Genomic DNA, 7129 nt, shown 5'->3' with positions numbered 1-7129 from the left:
GAGATGGAGTCTCGTTCTGTCAACCAGGCTGCAGTGCAGTGGCATGATCTTGGCTCACTGCAATCTCTGCCTTCTAGGTTCAAGTGATCCTCCTGCCTCAGCCTCCCATGTAGCTGAGATTACAGCCGTGCACCACCACATCTGGCTAATTTTTGTGTTTTTAGTAGAGACGGGGTTTCACCATATTGGCGAGGCCGATCTCCAACTCCTGACCTCAGGTGATCTACCCACCTCGGCCTCTCAAAGTGATGGGATTACAGGCGTGAGCCAACGCACCCGGCCCACTCACCACTTCTATAGAACTTTTGCTACAGGCTGTAAGTCTTCACCACACTGTGAGCCTTCGAGAAATGCAATCAGTGAAATTCCATGTCCCACACCCTAGATTCTGAGTCAGCCTAGATGAATACAGTACATACTTCCATGCTGGCAGCTGTAGTTCCTTTTTGTGCTTACCTGCTTAGTGGCCATTTTTTTCCCAGGTGCAGAAGAAACTCATCAAACTCCTTACCCTGGCCATCAGCAAACCTTCTGCAGCTGCTTTTGTCACTAACGGATGGGTTCTGGGCTATGGGTTGTCTGTGTCCGCAGCCAAACCATCTTGGCCTGCCCCAACATTTTGGTGTAGAATATTAGAAAAACTGGCCCACAATATTGCAGCTAAAAAAGACTAGCTGGAAACATGCCTATTTTCATCAGAGAATAGACTTTCACTCCAGTGCAAATAGATTTTTAAAATTATTTACTTCAATAAAAACCTGCATTAATTTTTTTCTGTCCTATTACATTTAAGGTATAGATAGAAAAGCAAAGTAGAGATGTGGGCAATTTAGATTTGGATAGATAATGTAACTGAAAAGAGTCATGAAGGGAAATATGAACTATTAAGTAAAATGCTCTTAATATATTTTCTTTGTCCTTTCAAACTTCACTGAACCAAATGTTCCTTCTTTCTCTTTCTTTTTTTCCTGACACTTAGGATGTTTTGTGCAAGAATAATTTACTGAGAGATAAACTTGTATTAGTTCTTCCACTTTTCCTTTCCCTCACTGCAAGGTAGAAGACATGTCTTAATCACAGATGTTTATACAGTAGAAAACAGAAGCCACTTACAGCTAACATCTTTTTCCAGTCTTTTATAAAAACTTTAAAATAATTATGTTAGTAAGTGCCTTCAAGGGCAAGAAGAGAAAAGAAGTTTTCCAAAGGCTAAAGACATTACAGGTTGTGGAAGTAAGAAAATACGCCAGAGAGAATGGGATCCTTTAGACCTTGGTATCAGTATTTCAGGGAGTAGGTAAGAGCTGACTGAAAGAAGATGGTTTTCTGGTGTTTCTAAGGATGTGGGAGTCTAGGTACAAAGATTTTTATTTTCCTAGTAATTGTCTTTTCTCCAAACAGAGCATCAAAGCAGCAAAGGTATGTCCAAAGGTATCATGGAGACTGGTACAAAGGGCATCTCTATCAATGCTGTGGATGGATTATCAATGACCAACAATCTTATGGATGGGCTGAATTCCATAAGCCTGAAGAATCTCTAGGAATATTGTACAGCTGTGGACAAAACAACCCCAGTAATGGTTTGTATCACTTTTTCTGCCAGCTGATAGTATGGAACCCTCTAGTCAGAATGATTTTGAATTAAGAACAATGAATAAATAGACTTTCTTCAACATCTAACTTTGTAGACTACATTCTGAGCTGGTTATGACTTTCCATTTATAGATGATCAGAATGAATAAGTAAGGCTCTTGGAAGGATAAGGTTAATAACCCTTGTACACAGAAACCTTCATGTTTCCATTGACTTTGGACTTTATTGTCAGTGATGGTTCATCCAGAAAGCTGCACTTTGGAGCCTTGTTCTTCCATGACCCTTTCCTGTCAACCTCACAACATTACTACTCCAGGCTGCAAAATCTTCTACATGAGGGATATATTGGAGAGAAGAGGGAAACAGCCTCCATCTGAATTGATGTTGTAGGTTGTGTAAAGGGAATGGGTTTCCCTTTTTCACACACCAGAATCAAAGAACTTCAGCCTACATGGCTATAAAGTCTTTGCACTTTTGGTTAGCTGATGCTTCCAGCCCATCTAAGGTTTCACTTCGTCTAAATGCTGAATAGAGAAACAAGCCTTGGCTGGAGAAGTCCATCTGAGGTCACCCTGCCTGTCTCCCTGCCTCCAGGCAGATTAGCACCTAGACCTTGCAACTCACAAAAGTACTTTCTATTTTTAAACAGCTCCAAGAAACAGCATTATGTAACTTTACTTTGGTAACCCAGTTTAGTGTTTACCAAGCTGTCCTTATATGTAGAGTTAACAAAATCTAAAATAATAAGAATAATTAGAATAATAAAATTAAGTAAACAAAACAAATTGTTCTAACTTAAGCTCTGTTTTCTTTGTTGTTTTGTACTCTCACTCAAGTAGACAGCATATATTAAAAGTGTCCATTAGTCACCTTTAGACAGCTCATTCATGCATATATTATTCATATTAACTCTATGTGTTCTAACATAACTTTCTGAAATTTTCTTTTGTATTCATTTTGTTTATTGTTCATTCTGTGTTCTCCTACTCCCATCCCTACCTCCACTGAATGGAAAGTCCCAGAAGACAGGGACACTATCAGCTTAGTTCATGGCTCTGTATCATATTGCCAGTTATCAGTAGGGTTATGGCAGGTCTAAGGACCAAATATTTTTAAATGAGAGAAGAAATTGAATGGCAAGTTGATAAATGTTGCAAGCATGATTAAGCATCTACTTCATACAAAGTATTTTTGGAGTACAAAGATGGGCTGCTGCAGCACCCCTAGGCAGAGGACATGTGCCAAAAGTTAAAGCATAATTTGGTATGTTCTAATCGAGACATATGTAAGGAGTTCACAAAAGATAAAATTGCAATAAATCTGTCTTGTTTAATTAATACTACTTTTCTCATAACATTGCTTTGAAACTCAGTCTCAACTTTTGCTTTGACACTCTGTCCCAATGTTTGTCAGTGAACCTGCCAATATAAGCCTCCAATCTATTAAGGAGCGACATGTTTCGACTTTGGGTACATAGTTTGTGGCATGATTTCTGTGAAGGTTGTTCAGAAAGAAGAGGTTTCAACTGGGGCAGTGTGTACTAAGTCATCATCCCCTTTGAAAAGAGAAATGTATAGCTTGTCTACCAAACTACCAGGAAACCCACACCCCAGGAATGCCCCATGGGGTTTTTACTTCAAAATGATTCATAACACCTGAAGTATATTTCATAAATCAGCCGATCCACAATTTAATTAAATGTTTATAAGCTCTATCTAGACCCTATTTAACTTTAAAAAGCTACATACTCCAAAATAATTTAGAACTTAAGTTCCAGGGTGGACTGCTAATATTTTCTAGAATTGATAATACATGATTTTATAGCAGCTTGTACACTGGATAATCATATTAGGACACTGATGGGTTAAAAGAGGTTAGCATGTTATGCACACTGGAGCTATCTATGATAGTTGTTGCTTGGTTGGTATGACAGTAGCCCTAGTGAAAACTCACACCAATTTAAGGAAATGTTAAACATTCTCCCCAGGGGTGTATGAATGAGACATTCTAAAACATGGAAACTGTCAAGTTGCTTGTTGAGCATTCTGGTCACAGAGAGGCCCGGGCTATAGTCAGCATCGTGTTTCCACTAGAAGGATAAATCAATGATAGAATGTGAGTGCATATGCATCCCCCTAGAAAAGCAGAAGAACAGTGAAGGAAGCTAATCGCTTTTAATCTCTCTCTTACAGGAGGTTTTGTTTTAAGTCCCATTCCTCTAAATTATTTTTCTAAAGTAAAACCTTAGAGTAGGCTTCTGATTCTTGCATTTTGAGTGGGCCATTTCATTCACCACTTGTTTGAACATGTGCAAATAACAAAATAAGGAGGTATTTGCATTCTGACCCTGGATGTTTTCAAGTGGCCAGGAAAATAAATATCTTGCATGGCACTATGAAAAGTACAGAAACTATCCTCCCGTTTCTTTTGCACTTTATCAATGGCTACTATTTAGCTGTTATGCTGTATGGTTATACGGACTTTCTGATAGTTTCTCTTTTTTGATATATGAATTCATGATTCAGATGCATTTAGGGTCACTGCATATCCCATCTCCTTTATCAAATGGTTTTCATGGACCAAGGCTATAAAGAAGAGATTTTTTAAAAGCATTTTTTTTTTTTTTCAAAACCTTTTTTTTTTTTTGTTTTTTTTTTTCTTGCCCTGGCAAAAGAAATTTATCACATGTTTGACTCATTTATAGCTTATTAACATGGTGTGCCACATAAAAATGATTTAAGGTTTCCACTTTATTTCAAACATTCTTTAACCCTGTTTCTAAAATATATCTATATGTAGTCCATTTCTTTATTCTAACTTTCCTCTTTCTTGGCCTCACTCCACAAACATCTGGACTCTTCAGGCCTCTTGGGCATTTCTCTTAGGAATCCTTCTGCCCTCTAAATTAAGTCATTATCCAAATTCTTGTCCCTTAATGCCCAAATGCACAACTGATTTCATAGGCATCATCTGTAGTTCTCACCTGGAATTTGTAAATCAGTGGGTTTGAGTAAGAACTTTGGAAACTTAATTGATATAGGTTCTACATGAGATAGAAAAACACAGCCAAATTGGGAACCACTGCTTTTTTTTTTTCTTGCAATCTTACTTGTTATCACAGTTTTCTTACAAATGACTTTCTTATTTTAGATTCCCAAAAGCACGCCTTCAAGCCTGGTTGCTCATCTGAGTTGCAACCTTCATTTCCAAGAGTGTGCTGGACCCATTCATATGACTATGCTACAACCCGTCAAAATAGCGTATTATGTATATGTTGTATATCAGATACTGTTCTACCCAGTTTACATGCATCACCTCATTTAATCATTATAATGACTCCACGAGGTAGATGTCATTAGTTAATCGGGAAACACTAACTCAGAGAGGCTGCCTGATTTATCCTGCATTATACAATACATGAAGCCAGCTGACATCACAAATTTTTATTTTTCCATTAAGCAATACCATTATCAGATACAAATATAAAACTAATTCTGGGTTTTCCTCTTCTTCAAATTTGGCTTTTTTTCTAAATTCCATTTTTCTGTGCATATTCTTACAAGTTTTACAAGGTATGCTAGAAACACTATTATGGGCTAATAATCATGATGTTAGCTCATGTAATCCTTCCAATAATATTATGAGCTAAATAATATTATCACAGATGAGAAAATTAGACTCAAAGAGGTTATGTATCATTTCTGATGCAATGAAGTAGTCTCTGGCTGGCAGAGCTGGGCTTTGCCTGAACTCTCAGCTAGTTTTATTCAATGATAATGTACACATAATAGAAACTAAGGGTTCTTCTAGTTATCCAATACAATAATGAGCAGGACCACAGAATGCAGTGCCGAGGGTACTGCTATGGTCTAAATGTTTGTGTCTCTTCAAAATGTATTCGTTGAAAACCTAGCCTCCAAGATAATGGTATTGAGATGTGGTACCTTTGGGAGGGTATGAGTCATGAGGATAGAGCCCTCATAAATGAGTTAGCCCTAAAAGAGAGGCCTGAGAAGGGTCTTTCCATTCACCAGGCACTGAATCTGCTGGTGCCTTGTCTTGGATTTCTAACCTCCAAAACTGTGAGAAATAAATTTCTGCTGTTTATAAGCCTCCCATTTATGATATTTTGTTATAAAATCCTGGAAAGGCTAAGACAGAAAATTGGTACTGAGAATGGAGTGCTGTTGCAGCAAATATCTTAGAATGTAAACGTGGTTTTGGAACTGTGTAATGAGTAGATGCTGAAAGAGTTTTGAGGTGCATGCTAGAAAAACCCTGCATTACCGAGAACAGGCTACTAAGGGCTATTCTGGTGCAAGCTCAGAAGGAGAGGAGGACAGTTGTACAGAAAACTTCTTTTTAGAGATTACCTAGGTAAACAAACAGAATGTTGGTAGAAACACAGACAGTAAAACCATTCTGATGAGGTCTCAGGTAGAAATCAAGAACATGTTATTACGCAACGGAGGAAACGCCATCCCTGTTATAAAGTGGCAAAAAACATGGCTTGATTATGTTTATGTTCTAGTGTTTTGGGGAAGGTAGAGCTTTTCAGAGATGAAACTGAATATTTAACTGGGGAAATATCTAAGAAAAGCTTTGAAAGTTTGGCTTGGCTCCTTTGGACTGCTCATAGTAAAATGTGAGAAGAGAGAAATGACTTAAAGATGGAATTGTTAATCAGAAGGGAAGTAGAACTTAAAGACTCAGAACATTCTCATTTTATCCATATTGAAAAGAATGACAGCACATGTTCAAGAGAGAACATAAGGGTTGTGGCCAAACAACCATCTGAGAAGGAGATAATAGGCCATCTAAACAGAAGTAAGTACCTATGGTCCAAGACAATAGAAGATTGACCCATTAAGGAATTCAAAATTCATTAGAGCTGCCCCTCCCATCACAGGTCCAAAGTGCAAGAGTCTCAGTGGGTGAAGGGCCACTACAGAGAACCCCCATTAGGAAAATACCCAGCAAGAACATGTGGGTGTGGCCACCCCCAAAACCCCAGACCAGGAACACATGTGGTTGTGACCACCACCCAAAACCCCAGATCCCCACTCCAGGCACTAATTGTATGCCCGATACTATGCTACAAAGTGGGAAATGGAGGAAAGGTCATCCTTGTTATAATGTGGGTAGCACAGTATCTGGCCTACAATTAGAGCCTGGAGTGATCTTGGGGCATGGCCAGTGCACAGAGTCTGGGGGAGGCGGGGCCATCACAGAGGACCACTTTAAGGGGAGGGCCCAGGCAGAGTTGCCACAGGGGTGGGTCATTCAAAGCCATGGGAGCAGGACCAATGGGACCCTTGGAGGGTCTTGGCTAATCTGTGGGGCCACATTCCCAGTGTGCCCTTCCACATCACTGTATCCAGAAAGTGGCACTGCATGCCACATGGGCCTAGAGAGTGGAGCATCAAGCCAAAGAAAATTATTCTCTAGCCTTGAAGTTTAATATATTTTATCCCATTAGGTTTTTGACTTGCTTGGGATCTGCCACTCCTTTCTTCTTTCCCATTTGACTCTTTTG

Source organism: Mandrillus leucophaeus, unplaced genomic scaffold (genome assembly GCF_000951045.1).
Source record: "Mandrillus leucophaeus isolate KB7577 unplaced genomic scaffold, Mleu.le_1.0 Scaffold807, whole genome shotgun sequence".
Classification (NCBI taxonomy): domain Eukaryota; kingdom Metazoa; phylum Chordata; class Mammalia; order Primates; family Cercopithecidae; genus Mandrillus; species Mandrillus leucophaeus.
This window is presented reverse-complemented; position numbering follows the sequence as displayed.